Source organism: Phyllobates terribilis, unplaced genomic scaffold (genome assembly GCF_046119375.1).
Source record: "Phyllobates terribilis strain yellow unplaced genomic scaffold, ASM4611937v1 Scaffold_3__8_contigs__length_932513732, whole genome shotgun sequence".
NCBI classification, from domain to species: Eukaryota; Metazoa; Chordata; class Amphibia; order Anura; family Dendrobatidae; genus Phyllobates; species Phyllobates terribilis.
Window position 1 is genome coordinate 412234239 of NW_027362763.1, and position 19943 is coordinate 412254181.

Here is a 19943-nt window from a genome sequence, read left to right on the forward strand (position 1 = left end):
GCCATGCCGGTGACTCGCATGATTTGTAAGCACTACGTGCACCGCTCTCCTCCTCCCAGTGTCAGATCATCTTGATGAGCTGCCTCGTGCTTCACTTCCAGCACTGCTACATCCTCCTGTTGCTGAAGAGTCTCCACCCGGTTATAGGGAGGCGCGACCAGACTCTGAAGAAATTTAAAACCACTGTGTGCTGTAGAGTTTTGCTTCTCTGGCTTATCCCCTGCTAGCAGTGGATATATTAGGCAGCTCCTCTCTCCACACCTTGCCTGAGCTTAGATTCTCCTGAGTTTCTATTAAAGTGGGGCAAGGAAGCTACTGAAAATTCCATTCGCTTAATGAGAATACTTCTTGATCAGGAGAAAAAATCCCTTGAATCTCCTACTAAAGCCCTTAAAGAACAAATTGAAGAGCTTAAAAAATACAAAATTGCTAGGGATTTTGATACATTTGAGGCAATGTTACAACAAACAGTGGAGAAGCTACAGTGCTCTGTTAAAGAACGCAAACATAATCAGTTCACCCGGGATTTGTCAGATTTTAGGGAGCATAAAGCATATAATTTCACTGAACCTCGAAGGGATATCTCTTCTGAGATGTCATCTTCTGAAGGTGAACGGCCAGATAGTGAGGGAGTGACTCGAATTCTCATCTTTTGAGATTTACGACTAATCAGTCCTGTCAGCAAGGCCCACATAGAGAAGGCTATCAAAGGAGATATTCGAAATCTAGGAATTATCAAAGACAATAAGAATTTTTTAGAGCAAGATCATCCTGTTTTGGCAAAATACAAAATGCAGTCCAGATCTACCACAGCGAGAACTAGTGAATAGGATTCTTTGATATCTGATACCACTAATATTATCAATTTTTTCTCATATCATCTTACTAGAGAAGAGATGTGTCTCGTTTCTAAGGGTCTTTCCTTTGTTCCAATGACACGATTTAATGCCTTTGACTGGATCAAGGATGTCAACGTATTCGCACAAAAACTCAAATGGAGTAAATATTACAACAATCTTAATAGGCAACAGTGTGAGGAACTTGATCTTCATGAGAATGAGTTTCTTGAATTTGCCACACTATTATAACTATTCAAGTAGGGGCAATGTGAAGAAGGCAAAGGCCAAATTACAGATCTGGTGTGCAAAATCTCCCCCATTCTGGGAAACTACCCATATTGATCATTTGTAGAATTGGCCACGATAAGATTGGAACAGTTGTAAAAGCAATCTCGGGAATCTACCTGGCAAGGGAATCTTTAACCAGATCTTACCCAGGCTAGTCAATCTTTAATGTCAAATAAGACCATTATGATCAAGGCAGCGGATAAAGGGGGGAACCTCGTTATCCTAGATAATGACCAATATAAAAGAATGTGTCTGAACATTTTGAAAGACCAAAAGTACTATAAGAAATTGGACCACAATCCCCTTCCGAAGTTCTGAGCGGAACTAAAATGTTTACTGGGAGAAGCAAAGACTAAGGGCCTTATTGATAAAATTGAATTTGAGTTCCTGCTAATTGACTATCCACATAAGGGTGTCAGTAATCTAAAGGGACGCCCTATTGTATCTGGGCTGAGAAAACTAACACATAACATCAGTGTGTATGTGGACATAATACTGTGGAATTTAGTTACCACTTTACCCTTGTGTATGAGAGGCGCAATGGATATACTACAAAAACTGGAAGGGGTTGAAATACCATCTAATACTCGTCTTGCCACTCTGAATCTTGAATCGCTCTATAGTTCCATTCCTCATACGTTAGGATGTGAAGCAGAACAACACTAATTGGAGATGAGGGGAACGCAGTTTGCTGAACAGAATAACTTTGTGATTCAACTATTGCAATTCATTTTGACCAGAAATGTATTCTCTTTTGTGGGTCACCTATACTAACAGCAGCTTGGGACCACCATGGGCAGTCCATGTGCGCCAAGCTTTGAAAATTTATATCTTGGGTGGTGGGAGGACAGAATGGTCTTCTTTTATGAAATGGAACAATTTACCTCGTCCATCATCTTTTGGGCGAGATATATTGATGATGTGTTCATCTTTTGGTCTGGCTCTGAGAAGCCATTCACTAAATTTGTGGAATGTCTTAATCAGAAACATCAATAAGATGGAGAGGGGGTGCCAATAGCGCTGTTACCCAGACAAGTAGTGGTATAAAGGAAAAAGGATGCTCACCTTGGTGAGTTGTGAAATGCACAGCTCATATGATGGTATAGTGGAGTGCTGCAGGAGACACCAAACCTCAAAGGTCCGAGTACCATAAGTTGGGCATGCAAGAAAGTGCCAATGATTCCGCGCTTCTCCGGGTCAAAGAAGGGATGCAATACCCAGTGCTTGGTTAAGAGTCCATTTATTTATAAGCTAAAATTAGACACATTTTGTGGACGTCCTGTCCACTTCATCAGTGCATAGCTTGTGTCAAGGATAGCAGAATGTGGACATATATATACAAAAAATGTGAAAAAAACTTGCGCCAAACCAAGGTGGCCGTTAAGGCAGAAAAGTACAATCAATAAAAAGGCATAAATTTGAGTATCCATCAATGTATATATGCGTCGGGAATAAAATATTGTGATTAAAAAATAATTAAGAACCGATATAATTCAATGCAAAAAATAAATAAATATATACATATATATAATTTCTGAAGCGTGAATTGAATCTGTTATATTGCGATCAACTGGATTGTGTTTAGATCCTAATCGTGGTGCAACCCTCTAAGCCTTGGGTGCTCATGTATATTGAGACTGAGCATGCAAGTACACATTTCATGCATTTGGGCTGTATAATACAGACAAGAGTGAGTGGTACATCTCTTAATACGTATCGCCCATGAGACACATTCTCTTATTAGGCACTGTGTTTTTGATCTTGACATACATTTTGATTTTTGTTTCATATGTACACATAAGTTAGATATATATTTTATAATATTCGTTTATTGCTTCCTGTCAGAACAAGATCAGTCTTGATATACATGAGCACCCATGGCTTAGAGGGTTGCACCTCAATTAGGATCTAAACATGATCCAGTTGATCGCAATACAACAGGTTCAATTCCTGCTTCAGGAATTTTATTTATATATACCAGCTATTGAACCCGTTCTATGCCCGGGTGGTGAGTATTTTTATTGGTATATGGTCTCCCATGCTAGTATGTGCTTCCCCCCTCCTGGTATTTGTGCTGCCCCCATCCTGTCCCCACCATCCTATCCTGGTATGCATGGCACCCCTCATCCCCATCCTGATATGCATGGCATCCCTCATCCCTATCCTGAAATGCATGGCACCCCTCATCCCTATCCTGGTATGCATGGCACCCCTCATCCCTATCCTGTAATGCATGGCACCCCTCATCCCTATCCTGGTATGCATGGCACCCTTCACCCCAATCCTGGAATGCATGGCACCCCTCACCCCCAATCCTGGTATGCATGACACCCCTCACACCCAATCCTGGTATGCATGGCATCCCTCACCCCCAATCCTGGCATGCATGGCATCCCTCACTCCCAATCCTGGTATGCATCGCACAGCTCACCCCCAATCCTGGTATGCATGGTACCCCTCATCCCCATTCCTGGTATGCATGGCACCCCATACCTCATCCTGGTATGCATGGTACCCATCATCCCTATCCTGGTATGCATGGCCCCTCATACGAATCCTGGTATGCATGGCCCCCCCCACATCCCTATACTGGTATGCATGGCCCCCTCATCCCCAATCCTGGTATGCATGGCACCCCTCATCCCCAATCCTGGTATGCATGACACCCCTCATCCCCAATCCTGGTATGCATGGCACCCCTCAACCCCACTCCTGGTATGCATGGCACCCCTCATCCCCAATCCTGGTATGCATGGCTCCCTCATCCCCAATCCTGGTATGCATGGCTCCCTCATCCCAATCCTGGCATGCATGGCACCCCTCATCCCCAATCCTGTAATGCATGGCACCCCTCATCCCTATCCTGGTATGCATGGCACCCTTCACCCCCAATCTTGGAATGCATGGCTCCCCTCACCCCCAATCCTGGTATGCATGACACCACTCACCCCCAATCCTGGTATGCATGGCATCCCTCACCCCCACTCCTGGTATGCATGGCATCCCTCAGTCCCAATCCTGGTATGCATCGCATCCCTCATCCCCAATCCTGGTATGCATGGTACCCCTCATCCCCATTCTTGGTATGCATGGCACCCTTCATCCCCAATCCTGGTATGTGTGGTACTCCTCATCCCTATCCTGGTATGCATGGTACCCCATCCCTCATCCCTATCCTGGTATGTATGCTATCCCTCATCCTGGTATGCATGGGCCCCTCACCCCCATCCTGGTATGCATGGCACCCCATACCTCATCCTGGTATGCATGGTATCCATCATCCCTATCCTGGTATACATGGCCCCTCATATGAATCCTGGTATGCATGGCCCTCCCACATCCCTATCCTGGTATGCATGGCACCCCTCATCCCCAATCCTGGCATGCATGACACCCCTCATCCCCAATCCTGGTATGCATGGCACCTCTCAACCCCACTCCTGGTATGCATGGCACCCCTCATCCCCAATCCTGGTATGCATGATACCCCTCATCCCTATTCTGGTATGTATGGCACCCCTCATCCCCCAATCCTGGTATGTATGGCCTCCTTATCCCCCAATCCTGGTATGCATGGCACCCCATCCCTCATCTTGGTATGCATAGTACTCCTCATTCCTATCCTGGTATGCATGGCCCCTCATCCGAATCCTGATACGCATGGCACCCCCACATCTCTATTCTGGTATGCATGGCCCTCTCATCCCCAATCCTGTTATGCATGGCTCCCTCATCCCCAATCCTGGTATGCATGGCACCCCTCATCCCCAATCCTGGTATGCATGGCACCCCTCATCCCCAATCCTGGCATGCATGGCACCCCTCATCCCTATCCTGGTATGCATGGCCCCCTCATCCCCAATCCTGGTATGCATGGCTCCCTCAACCCCATCCTGGTATGCATGGCACTCCTCATCCCCCAATCCTGGTATGCATGGCACCCCATCCCTCATCTTGGTATGCATAGTACTCCTCATTCCTATCCTGGTATGCATGGCCCCTCATCCGAATCCTGATACGCATGGCACCCCCACATCTCTATTCTGGTATGCATGGCCCCCTCATCCCCAATCCTGTTATGCATGGCTCCCTCATCCCCAATCCTGGTATGCATGGCACCCCTCATCCCCAATCCTGGCATGCATGGCACCCCTCATCCCTATCCTGCTATGTGTAGCCCCTCATTCGAATCCTGGTATGAATGCCCCCCCCACATCCCTATCCTGGTATGCATAGTACCCCTCATTCCTATCCTGGTATGCATGGCCCCTCATACGAATCCTGGTACGCATGGCACCCCCACATCCCCAATCCTGGCATGCATGGCACCCCTCATCCCTAATCCTGGTATGCATGGCACCCCTCATCCCCAATCCTGGTCTGCATGGCACCCCTCATCCTCAATCCTGGTATGTATAGCACCCCTCATTCCAAATCTGGTATACATTGCACCCCTCATCCCAATCCTGGTATGCATTGCCCCCTCATCCCAAATTTGGTATACATAGCACCCCTCATCCCAATCCTGGTATGTATGGCACCCCTCATCCCCCAATCCTGATATGTATGGTAACCAATCCCTCATCCTGGTATACATGGCACCACTCATCCCCCAATCCTGGTATGCATGGCACCCCATCCCTCATCCTGGTATGTTTGATACCCCTCATCCCTATCCTGGTATATATGGTACAAACTCATCCTGGTATGCATGGCACCCCATCCCTCATCCTAGTATGCATGGTACCCCTCATCCCTATGCTGGTATGTATGGCACCCCTCATCCCCCAATGATGGTAGGTATGGCCTCTTCATCCCCCAATCCTGGTATGCATGGCACCCCATCCCTCATCTTGGTATGCATGGTACCCCTCATCCCTATTCTGGTATGTATGGTACCCCTCATCCTTGTATGCATGGCACCCCACATCCCAATTCTGGTATGTATGGCCTCCTCATCCCAGAAACCTGGTATGCATGGCACCCAATCCCTCATCCTAGTATGTATGGCACCCCTCATCCCTATACTGGTATGCAGGGCACCCTATCCCTTATCCTGGTATGCATGGCACCCCTCATCTCCCAATCCTGGTATGTATGGTACCCGATCCCTTTTCCTGGTATGCATGGCACCACTCATCCCCCAATCCTGGTATGCATGGTGTTACGCTCACGCCCGGACTGACTGGCGTGAGCGTGATTAGTGATCCCACTGTACCATGAACCGAGGAGTGCCTGGAGGGGCGTAATAAAGTATCAACCCGATCCGACCAAGGTCACACGGCGGCTAGTCGACTCCGTGGACCAAGGAGGAACCAAGCAGAGGGACCAGGTGCGACTCCAGGTCAGATCCCGGTCACAGTTGTTGACCGACACCGGGGAATGCAGGAACAGGCAGGTTCGACTGGCATACAGGCAGGTGGGTACTGGCAAGTATGGCTGATATGCAGACAGGTGGGCACTGGCAAGCACGGCTGGAGTGCAGACCGGGAGGTACTAGCAGGTTGGAGCGCAGGCTGGATGGGGTCCAGTACAGACTGGGAGACAGGTACAGAGCCGCAGATGCGGTAGACAAGCAGAGTAAAGCGAAACCGCCAGAGCGGAGGACAAGGCAGATCAGAGAGGAACTGCTGGTGCAGTGAGCAAGCAGAGCGGAGTGAAAACCGCAGGTGCAGTAGGCAAGGCAGAGCACAGCAGAACCGCCGAAGCGGTGGACAAGGCAGAGCAGAGAGAAACCGCAGGTGTGGTGGACAAGGCAGAGCAGAGCGGAACTGCCGGAGCGGTGGACAAGGCAGAGCAGAGGGAAGCCGCCAGAGCAGTGGGCAAGTCAGAGCAAAGAGAAACCGCCGGAGCAGTGGGTAAGTCAGAGCAGAGAGAAACCGGTGATGCAGTGAGCAAGGCAGAGCAGAGAGAAGCCGCCGGAGTGGTGGGCAAGTCAGAGCAGAGAGAAACCGCTGGTGCGGTGAGCAAGGCAGAGCAGAGAGAAGGACGCCGGAGCGGTGGACAAGTCAGAGCAGAGAGAAGCCACCGGAGCGGTGGGTAAGGCAGAGCAGAGGGAAGCCACCGGAGCGGTGGGCAAGTCAGAGCAGAGAGAAACCGCCGGAGAGGTGGGTAAGGCAAAGCAGAGGGAGACCGACGGAGCGGTGGGCAAGTCAGAGCAGAGAGAAACCGCCGGAGCGGTGGGCAAGACAGAGCGGAGCGAAACCGCAGGTGCGATGGACAAGGCAGAGAGGACAGGGCTCTGTTCACAAGGAACAGACTGGAAAATACAGGAAGATACGGAGGAAGGGAAAAGGGACAAGCAGAACCAGATACACACAAGGTACTTACTATGAAGTAGCGAGTGGACACAAAACTCACAAACAGAAGTACAGAGACAACAAGTAGGAGTTAGGTGCAGGTTCAGATACTGCAGGAAAAGGGAAGGTACGGACATAGAGACAAACAGATAACGGGCTAGGATACAGTTCAGACAGGAACTGCTACTGCAAGGAGATACAAGAACAGGCCTGAGTATACAGCCCCCAGAGATGGCGGGAACGGACAAGAAGGCACAGATAACAGGTCTGGGAATGCAGCCCCCAGAGAAGGCAGAAACAGACAAGAAGACACAGAACTGGACCTGGCAACTTCAGAGTCAAGGAGCACACTGAATGATAGTGTTGCTCAGGCACCTCCTACTGGGTGGAGGGGGTTTAAATATCCAGTGACTCACAGCAATAGGCTGGAGACGCATTAGGGGTGCGCCCACAACAGCTATAAGAATCAGGAAGTAACCGGGCCACCGCCCTAAGCAGTCAGTAAAGAGACAAGCACACAGCATGAACAATAGCACGGTTTGCAGGCTGGACTGACAGGTAAGATTGCGGTCTTGCATAGTGGGAGGTGGTGCACTATGCAAGCACGCCGCCAGGGATGTTACAGTACCCCCCCTTTACGCCCCCTCTTCTTCAAGCCTGCAAGGGTCTTCTGCAGAGAATTTGGAGGCCAATCCTTCTCTTCAAGAGGATTACCTCTTCTGTACATTAGAGGAAATGAAACTGATCTCATCATCTTGGTGACTAGGATGCTTCCTCCTATCAAGCCATCCTCAGCAACAGATGAAGTGGGTGAAGTACCAGGAACAGCACACAGGAAAGTCTCTCTCCGTTTGTTATCAGGTAACACCCTGGTGGATTCAGGTGACAACTGGAGGTCCTCCGCCTGGTTGGAGGGGTGCAGAGGCTCGGGGGTAACCACCGCCTTGACGTACACTTTGCCAAGCTTACTGGATGAAGTGGGCGGCGTACCAGGTACCGGGTGTAGGAAAGTCTTTCTCCGTTTAACAGGTAGCACCCCGGGGAATTCAGGAGACAACTGGAGGTCCTCCGCCTGGTTGGAGGGGTGCAGAGACTCGGGGGTACTCACTGCTTCGAAGTACACTTTGCCAGGCTTACTGGATGAAGTGGGCGGAGTACCAGGTACAGGGTGTAGGAAAGTCTCTCTCCATTTGTTATCAGGTAGCACCCCGGAGGATTCAGGAGACAACAGGAGGTCCTCCGCCTGGTTGGAGGGGTGCAGAGACTCGGGGGTAATCACTGCTTCGAAGTACACTTTGCCAGACTTACAGGATGAAGTGGGCGAAGTACCAAGTACAGGGTGTAGGAAAGTCTCTCTCCCTTTGTTATCAGGTAGCACCCCGGAGGATTCAGGAGACAACTGGAGGTCCTCCGCCTGGTTGGAGGGGTGCAGAGACTCGGGAGTAAACACCGCCTTGATGGACGTAAGACCATATTTATTAAAGATGGAGGGTCCTTGCTTTAGGACCATCTTCAGACTGGTTTCAGAGATGACATGTCTGTAAGGCGGGACGGTACCTGAAGCCAGATCATTGGTACAATCGTCGAGACTGTGTGGGGACATCGCCTCGCCTTCTCTTCCTTCGGAGACTTCAGCGCACAGCGAGTCAGCGACTAGCAGATCTGGTGAAGAAGAAGAAACTTCTGACTGTCCTGAAGATATGGGGACTGGACACCCCTTGTACCTTAGCAGTCCCCCAGGATACCTCATGCAGGGTCTCCAGACCTGAGCGGGCACTAGATCTCTCGGCTCTGGACGACCTGTGGGTAAGCCAGTCAGCACCTGGAATGTGAACTTCTTCATATGTATTCCCCAATCTGGAGCTTAATTTGTACAGACATATTTTGACTGTTTCTGAGTAGGGCTCGTCCTTCTGCTGACAATGCCTAAACCGGCTTCTGGAGTTGTCGGACGGGAATCAGACACCGACTCTTCAAAGCTTTAAGCCCGAAACTTCCGGTTAATCCGAGGCCTTCATTTGCCATGGAGACAGTCATGGTCATCTGTGGAGATGGAACACTAATGCCAAGGGCAGCCTCTCCTACAGGCCTAATGTCTTGGGATTCTCCAACCTTCGCTGGACAAAGACCGTCAGGGGGTCCCAGACTACGGTAGCGGGACCGCAATCCGATTTTGTGACTGAGTTCTGGCTTCTGCTTTGCCTGACGAACATAGTCATCCTTCATGGATTCTGTGCGGAAAGCCGCCTCTACAGGCTGGGGAACAGTAGATCTTTGGGAGTACAGAACCTGGCGTGATGGTTTGCCTCTATGCCTAGCACGTCTGGACTGCCTCTTGAGGTTGGGAAGAGAAGTATTCTGTGGAGCATAGTCATCCTGTGTGGACTCTGGGTGGGCAGCAGTCTCTTCGGGCTGGAGGACTGGTAGGCTACCTACACACATTACCCATCGGGGCTGCTCTGGGATATTGGGAAGGGAAGCTTTAGCAGAGGCTTCAGGGTTAGGGTCATCGAAGACCATTAGAAAGGCCACCAGGAAGGCCTGCAGGTCAAAGATGATAGGATCCCATGCTTCCCATAGGGGGGTGATCCATTTCAAGGCATCACCCGCTAGGTAGGACATCATGAATGCTACTTTAACCTGATCAGTAGGAAAATAGTGAGCATAGAACTTGAAATGCAGCATGCATTGCTCCACAAATGCACGGCTTCGTTTGGATCCCCATAGTACCGTGGTGGATCCGCAGGAACGAGTGCTGATAGATCCATTTGGGCTGGTGCATAAATCGCCTGGGCCATAGCTTGAGAAAAAATTTTTTCGTGGTGCACGTATTCGCCAGACAAGGATTCAAAATGTCTCTGAGAGCGAAAGGCCGTGGGGCTCAACGGGAACCATGGCCTGAGTAAACTGTTACGCTCGCGCCCGGACTGACTGGCGTGAGCGTGATTAGTGATCCCACTGTACCATGAACCGAGGAGTGCCTGGAAGGGTGTAACTAAGTATCAACCCGATCCGACCAAGGTCGCACGGCGGCTAGTCGACTCCGTGGACCAAGGAGGAACCGAGCAGAGGGACCAGGTGTGACTCCAGGTCAGACCCCGGTCACAGTTGTTGACCTACACCGGGGAATGCAGGAACAGGCAGGTTAGACTGGCATACAGGCAGGTGGGTATTGGCAAGTACGGCTGGTATGCAGACAGGTGGGTACTGGCAAGTATGGCTGATATGCAGACAGGTGGGCACTGGCAAGCACGGCTGGTATGCAGACAGGTGGGCACTGGCAAGCACGGCTAGTATGTAGACAGGTGGGCACTGGCAAGCACAGCTGGTATGCAGACAGGGAGATACTGGAAAGCACGGCTGGAGTGCAGACCGGGAGGTACTAGCAGGTTGGAGCGCAGGCTGGATGGGGTCCAGTACAGACTGGGAGACAGGTACAGAGCCGCAGATGCGGTAGACAAGCAGAGTAAAGCGAAACCGCCGGAGCGGAGGACAAGGCAGAGCAGAGAGGAACTGCTGGTGCGATGAGCAAGCAGAGCGGAGCGAAAACTGCAGGTGCAGTGGGCAAGGCAGAGCAGAACCGTCGAAGCGGTGGACAAGGCAGAGCAGAGAGAAACCGCAGGAGCGGTGGACAAGGCAGAGCAGAGGGAAGCCGTCGGAGCAGTGGGCAAGTCAGAGCAGAGAGAAACCGCCGGAGCGGTGGGTAAGTCAGAGCAGAGAGAAACCGCTGATGCGGTGAGCAAGGCAGAGCTGAGAGAAGCCGCCGGAGCGGTGGGCAAGTCAGAGCAGAGAGAAACCGCTGGTGCGGTGAGCAAGGCAGAACAGAGAGAAGCAGCCGGAGCGGTGGGCAAGTCAGAGCAGAGAGAAACCGCCGGCGTGGTGGGCAAGACAGAGCGGAGCGAAACCGCAGGTGCGATGGACAAGGCAGAGAGGACAGGGCTCTGTTCACAAGGAACAGACTGGAAAATACAGGAAGATACGGAGGAAAGGAAAAGGGACAAGCAGAACAGGATACACAAAAGGTACTTACTATGAAGTTGCGAGTGGACACAAAACTCACAAACAGAAGTACAGAGACAACAAGTAGGAGTTAGGTGCAGGTTCAGATACTGCAGGAAAAGGGAAGGTACGGACATAGAGACAAACAGATAACGGGCTAGGATACAGTTCAGACAGGAACTGCTACTGCAAGGAGATACAAGAACAGGCCTGGGTATACAGCCCCCAGAGATGGCGGGAATGGACAAGAAGGCACAGATAACAGGTCTGGGAATGCAGCCCCCAGAGAAGGCGGAAACAGACAAGAAGACACAGAACTGGACCTGGCAACTTCAGAGTCAAGGAGCACACTGAATGATAGTGTTGCTCAGGCACCTCCTACTGGATGGAGGGGGGTTAAATATCCAGTGACTCACAGCAATAGGCTGGAGACGCATTAGGGGTGCGCCCACAGCAGCTATAAGAATCAGGAAGTAACCGGGCCGCCGCCCTAAGCAGTCAGTCAAGAGGCAAGCACACAGCATGAACAATAGCACGGTTTGCAGGCTGGACTGACAGGTAAGATTGCGGTCTTGCATAGTGGGAGGTGGTGCACTATGCAAGCACGCCGCCAGTGATGTTACACGTGGCACCCCATCCCTCATCCTGGTATGTATGATGCCCCTCATCCCTATCCTGGTATGTATGGTACCCCTCATCCTGGTATGCATGGCACCCCATTCCTCATCCTGGTATGCATGGTACCCCTTATCCCTCTTCTGTTATGTATGGCACCCCTCATCCCCCAATCCTAGTATGTATGGCCTTCTCATCCCCCAATCCTGGTATGCATGGCACCCCATCCCTCATCCTGGTATGCATGGCACCCCTCATCCCAATTCTGGTATGTATGGCCTCCACATCCCAGAAACCTGGTCTCCTCACCCCCCAATCCTGGTATGCATGGTCCCCTCACCCCCCAATCCTGGTATGTGTGGTACCCCTCATCCTGGTATGTATGATCCCCTCACCCCCCAATCCTGGTATGCATGGTCACCTCACCCCCCAATCCTGGTATGTGTGGTACCCCTCATCCTGGTATGCATGGTCCCCTCACCCCCCAATCCTGGTATGTATGGTCCCCTCACCCCACAATCCTGGTATGCATGATACCCCTCATCCCCCCAATCGTGGTATGTATGTCCCCCTCATCCCCCAATCCTGGTATGTATGGCACCCCTCATCCCTTTCATACTGCACACATATACAAAAAAATAAACACTTATACTCACCTTTCTTCCCTGTGCACCAGCACTGCTGTGTCCTGTTCTGCCAGAGGCGAGGGGAGGAGTGTGGCACTGGAGTACGCGCGTTCCCATACCGCGCTGTCTGGCGCCATTTTGCTGAAGACACACTGCAAATGTGTCTTCAGTAAAATGGAGCCGGATAGCGCTATGCGCATGTGCCGATTCTGACCCCTCACTCCTGCCCCAGTCTCCGGCGAAGAGAGGCGCCGCAGCAACGCTCCTCCCGGTCATGTAAGTTTGTAAGTATGGCGCTGGAGATCGCAGTATGCGTTCAGTGTCTACGCATACCGTGATGTCCGGCGCCATACACACTCCTCTTACCTGTAACTGCTCCATGCCTGCTTCTGTCTGGAGCCAGACTGCGCAGGCATGTCGCGCTTGCGCAGTCTATAAAGGCTTCAGACAGAGACACGCATCTCCCCTTATATTATAGATACAGTACAGACCAAAAGTTTGGACACACCTTCTCATTTAAAGATATTTCTGTATGTTCATGACTATGAAAATTGTACATTCACACTGAAGGCATCAAAACTATGAATTAACACATGTGGAATTATATACGTAACAAAAAAGTGTGAAACAACTGAAAATATGTCTTATATTCTAGGTTCTTCAAAGTAGCCACCTTTTGCTTTCATGACTGCTTTGCACACTCTTGGGGGGGCTACTTTGAAGAACCTAGAATATAAGACATATTTTCAGTTGTTTCACACTTTTTTGTTAAGTATATAATTCCACATGTGTTAATTCATAGTTTTGATGCCTTCAGTGTGAATGTACAATTTTCATAATCATGAAAAAGACATAAAAATCTTTAAATGAGAAGGTGTGTCCAAACTTTTGGTCTGTACTGTATATATATTTATTTTTATTTATTTTTATTAATTTTATTTTTTTTGCATTGAATTATATCGGTTCTTAATTCTTTTTTTAATCATGCTAACAATATTTTATTCCCTACTCATATATACATTGATGGATACTCAAATTTCTGCCTTTTTATTGATTGTACTTTTCTGCCTTAACGGCCACCTTGGTTTGGCGCCATTTTTTTTCACATTTTTTGTAAATACAGTGGGTACGGAAAGTATTCAGACCCCTTTAAATTTTTCACTCTTTGTTTCATTGCAGCCATTTGGTAAATTCTAAAATGTTCATTTTTTTTCTTATTAAAGTACACTCTGCACCCCATCTTGACTGAAAAAAACAGAAATGTAGAAATGTTTGCACATTTATTAAAAAAGAAAAACTGAAATATCACATGGTCATAAGTATTCAGACCCTTTGCTCAGTATTGAGTAGAAGCACCCTTTTGAGCTAGTACAGCTATGAGTCTTCTTGGGAATGATGCAACATTGACCTTTAGGGCTCCCTCTACGGATCGATTCAGGCCAATATTAAAAGTTGAGAAGAAACTTTTCCAGTGTTGGCGAATATATGGCTAGACCTAAAGATCTTCAGGGCGGATTTCTCCAAAAGGGACATCCCAGGAAAGTCTTGGGTGATGCTTACAAACATGCTCTCTCGCAAAACCGTGAATCCCTATTGCTTGCCAAAACTATAAAACTATAAAGGAAATCACCAATGATATTCATCTCATTGGTACATTTGATAGCTTTAACAAGAATATTCGTAATATCTTGGGGGACCTATTGGGAATACTGAAAGGGGATCTTCAGAATATGTTGTCGGATATACCTATGGAACTCCTATAAGTAGAGCAGAAACTTAAAAGATTGTTGTAGCGTCGGCGTCTCTGCCCCCTGCCGGGCAGAGACGCCGTTCCCCTCACCGCCGCGGTCCCGGTCTGGTGTCCTCCGGCTCCCCTCCTGTGTCTGCCCGGGGTGCACGCACCGCGTGCAGTTCCCTGGGCATTGTGCTTAGGGCGCGTGCACGTGCGCTCCCTCCCTCTTAAAGGGGCCGCGTGCGCCGTACTAAAGAGTTCCCGGCCAATGGCCGGAGGACTTCCCCTATATAAGGCACCTCCTCCAAAATGGAGGTGCCTGTGCAAGATTGTTGTTTGTGTGCTAACACTCTCCTCAGTCCTCAGGTTCCAGTACCCACCAGCCTGTCTATCAGCGGTGTCCGCCTTTCTGTCTATCAGCCGTGCCCGCCTGCCTGTCTATCAGCCATGGCCAGCCTGTCTATCAGCCAGGCCCGTCAGCCTGTCTATCAGCCATGCCCGCCTGCCTGCCTATCAGCGTGTCCGCCTGCCTGTCTATCTGCCGTGCCCACCAGCCTGCCTATCGGCCGTGCCTGTCTACCCGCATCACCTGCCTGTCTGCCAGCCGTGCTCATACGCTGTGCCTGTCGGCCTCAGCCATCAGTCCCGTGGGAGTCACCTGCTCTCACACAAAGTCGGTCCCAGAGTGGCACCTGGTTCACCTTCCTGGTCCCTCCTTGGTTCACGGAGTCGACTAAGCCGCCGTGTGACCAGGGTTGGTCCAGGTAGGCACTTAGTTACGCCCCTCTGGTCCCTCCTTGTATCACAGTACAGAGGTTCCACCACCCGGATCCGTAACAATTGTCTTGTGCACAGCCATTATGTTGAATTCAAACCTGTGGGTAACTGGCTGAATTCCATGACTACAGGTACCTATAAATGTGGGGGTTGTAAGGCTTGTGGATAAGTCAAGGAAAGCAATTCCTTCATTAGCGCCTCTACTCATACTATTTTAATCGTAAATTTGCCAATTGCAAAAAAAGAGGTGTTGTCTATATGGCTACCTGTGAGTGTCCCTGTAATTATATAGGGAAGACTAAGAAGGAATTTCGAAGACGAATCCTTTACCATGTTGGTTACATAAGAAGGAAAGAAGACACCACTCTATCCAGACATAAGCTTGAAGCACACACGGCTAATTCATTTAATATACAATTTCAGGGGGTTGAGGGTGTGCGGATTCCATCCCGAGGGGGAAATTGTGACAAATTACTCTTGCAAAAAGAGTGTAGATGGCTACATCTCCTGCAATCTTGTCATCCCTTTGGTATTAATGAATCATTATCCTTTTCATGCTTTATTGACAAATAATAAGGACTATTCCTATTCTCTGTGAGCCTACATAGTTATTAGAAACCTTTCTTTGTTCTTCATAAATACCATCTGGTATATTCATGTATAGTATTTGTATTGTACCAATGCCGATACAGTTAAATGTGCGATTCCGGGTGGTGGGGTGCCTGGAGCCAGCAGACACCGGGCCACCTTGGAGTGGGGGGCCTTGGCAACTTCCCAGTTTGCATCCCCCTATAATGCCAGCCCTGGGGCCTATATAAAGTGTGGGGACTACTGTGGGGGCCATCATAAAATGTGGGGACTACTGTGAGGGCCATCATAAAGTGTGGGGACTACAGAGAGAGTCATTATACAGTGTTAGAGCCATTATACAGTTTGGGGGCCATTATACTGTGTGAGGACTGCTGTGAGTGGCATTATACTCTGTTTTGGGGGAGAATGAAAACCTATAAAAGGCCAGTCAAAAATACAAGGTGCATTCAAAAAGCCAAGAAATACCTAAATAAATGGGAAGCAAAACAGCCAATATAAGAATGAGATAAACTTTATTAGGGTAAAAATAGATAAGACAAATTAAAATTGTAAGGGAGAATAAGACAACAAAAATCACTTTGCTCCAGGACCATAATATATAGACACTAGTGATGAGCGAGCATGCTCATTACTCGAGATTTACAAGCATGCTCGGGTGTTTTGTTTGAGTCATTCTGTGTCCATGATTTGTGACTGTTTGACAGCTTTAATACATGTGAGGAATGCTTGTTTCTTAGGAATTCCTCACATGTATTAAAGCTGTCCAAGAGTCACAAATGATGGATACAGCGATACTCAAACATAACACCCGAGCACGCTGAAGATACTCAGCGAGCACTTGAGCATGCTCGCCGAAAGGGTTAACAGAACATACTCGCTCATCACTAATAGACACTAATATGATAACAAGGACATGCATAAAAATAATGGTTATCAGTTTAACTGATAAACTCAGTGAGCCCAAATGTAAAAATATTCAAATAGGTCAGGGATAGACCAATATTCTATGGAGGTGAAACCCATGGAAGTGGGGGGAAAAAGTACACACGTATAATGGTCCAAGTTGACCTATCGTTCACCAACAATAGGGTATTAAGAACACCAAATAGATACAATTCAAGTGATAGTACAAGCCAGTCCAAGTGAACTCAAATAATATTAACAGTAAGGTGTGAGGTAGATGACATAGAATTGGTGCCTTCTGGAGGTCAATACAAATAATAAACATGCATGATGAATAAATAATGAATAATAACCTGTAATAAGGCCTGAAGAGTATGGGCCCGAACCCCAATGCGCGTTTCGCGTTAGCTTCTTCCTGCATGTTTATTATGTGTATTGACCACCAGAAGACACCAATTCTATGTTCACAACCAGAACCCTCAGAATAGATGACACAAGTCTACAAAAAAATTGTTTTTTCAGGTGCCAAGATTTTTTTAATGGATTTAGGGTATTTTGAGGGTGCTGAATTCAAAGATCACATTACGTTTGGTGAATTGGTTCTAGTTTTTGAGATAATTCATCCATGAAAATAATGCATTTCCACAATGTGACTTGTGTGTGAGAACAAACGCAATAGCTTTTGGTATGTCTTTTGACTCTTTAACAGTGTCTTAGGTAATGAAATATCCCACATAATTATTTTGTATTTGAATTTGTATGCTTCTAATGCTATAAAAGCGACTTTTTGAAGACAGAATTCTACTATAATTAATTCATTAACTAACTATTAAATACAGTTATATGAAAAAGTTTGGGCACCCCTATTAATATTAAGCTTAATGTTTTATAAAAATTGGTGTTTTTGCAACAGCTATTTCAGTTTGATATATGTAATAACTGTTGGACACAGTAATGTTTCTGCCTTGAAATGAGGTTTATTGTACTAACAGAAAATTTGCAATCTGCATTCAAACAAAATTTGACAGGTGCATAAGTATGGGCACCCTTATCATTTTCTTGTTTTAAATACTCCTACCTACTTTTTACTGACTTACTAAAGCACTTTTTTTGGTTTTGTAACCTCATTGAGCTTTGAACTTCATAGCCAGGTGTATGCAATCATGAGAAAAGCTACTTCAAGTGGCCACTTGCAAGTTGTTCTCCTGTTTGAATCTCCTCTGTAAAGTGGCATCATGGGCTCCTCAAAACAACTGTCAAATGATCTGAAAACAAAGATTATTCAACATAGTTGTTCAGGGGAAGGATACAAAAAGCTGTCTCAGAGATTTAACCTGTCAGTTTCCACTGAGAGGAACATAGTAAGGAAATGGAAGAACACAGGGACAGTTCTTGTTAAGGCCAGAAGTGGCAGGCCAAGAAAAACATCAGAAAGGCAGAGAAGAAGAATGGTGAGATCAGTCAAGGACAATCCTCAGACCACCTCCAGAGAGCTGCAGCATCAACTTGCTGCAGATGGTGTCACTGTGCATCGGTCAACTATACAACGCACTTTGCACAAGGAGAAGCTGTATGGGAGAGTGATGCGAAAGAAGCCATTTCTGCAAGCACGCCACAAACAGAGTCGGCTGAGGTATGCAAAAGCACATTTGGGGAAGCCAATTTCTTTTTGGAAGAAGGTCCTGTGGACTGATGAAACCAATATTGAGTTGTTTGGTCATACAAAAAGGTGTTATGCATGGCGGCAAAAAAACACAGCATTCCAAGAAAAACACTTGCTACCCACAGTAAAATTTGGTGGAGGTTCCATCATGCTTTGGGGCTGTGTGGCCAATGCCGGCACCGGGAATCTTGTTAAAGTTGAGGGACGCATGGATTCCACTCAGTATCAGCAGATTCTTGACAATAATGTTCAAGAATCAGTGATAAAGTTGAAGTTACGCAGGGGATGGATCTTTCAGCAAGACAATGATCCAAAACACCGCTCCAAATCTACTCAGGCATTCATGCAGAGGAACAATTACAATGTTCTGGAATGGCCATCCCAGTCCCCAGACCTGAATATCATTGAACATCTGTGGGATCATTTGAAGAAGGCTGTCCATGCTCGGCAACCATCAAACTTAACTGAACTGGAATTGTTTTGTAAAGAGGAATGGTCAAAAATACCTTCATCCAGGATTCAGGAACTCATTAAAAGCTACAGGAAGCGACTAGAGGCTGTTATTTTTGCAAAAGGAGGATCTACTAAATATTAATGTCACTTTTCTGGTGAGGTGCCCATACTTATGCACCTGTCAAATTTTGTTTGAATGCAGATTGCACATTTTCTGTTAGTACAATAAACCTCATTTCAAGGCAGAAACATTACTGTGTCCAACAGTTATTACATATATCAAACTGAAATAGCTGTTGCAAAAACACCAATTTTTATAAAACATTAAGCTTAAAATTAATAGGGGTGCCCAAACTTTTTCATATAACTGTATATAAGAAACTAGAGCTGATGAGTTAAAACTGAAGTCATATTCTTAAAGGGAACCTGTCACGTCACTTCTATAAGTTAAACTGTCCCCAGGTTCTTGTTAGTGATGCAATGTGCATGTGCATCACTAACATGCTTTTCCCATGCATCACATTTATGCCTTTCCTTAATATGGCACTGCCTGACCCTACCTAAGAAAATCTATAGATCTTGTGTTAATAGTTTATCTCAAAACAGATATGTTCAAATAGATATACTTTTTTGCCTCAAGGTCCCTAATCAGGGGTTTCATATTCATATAAAAATCAAGGGTTCGGTTTCATGTAAAAATACAATTTTATTCTCCCCAATATAGCCAAAAAATAGCCCAAGAACTCTATATCAGTAAATTATCTATAGATTATTGTTACGGGTCCTGATGGTGGAACCACTGTGCCATGGTACAAGGAGGGACCAGAGGGGAGTAACTAAGTGCCTACCCGGACTGACCCTGGTTACACCGCGGCTTAGTCGACTCCGTGAACCAAGGAGGGACCGAGAAGATGAACCAGGTGCCACTCTGGGACTGACCTCGCTTGAGAGCAGGCAACTCCCATGGGGCTGATAGCCAAAGCGGACTGGCCCAACAGATGGGCAGACAGATGTGCACGACTGGTAGGCAGGCGGACGGAGCTGACTGATGGAGAGGCTCGGCTGGCAGGCTGATTGGCAGGCATGGCTGATAGACAGGCTGGCGGGCACAGCAGATAGGCAGGCTGGCGGGCACGGCTGAAAGACAGGCTTTCGGGC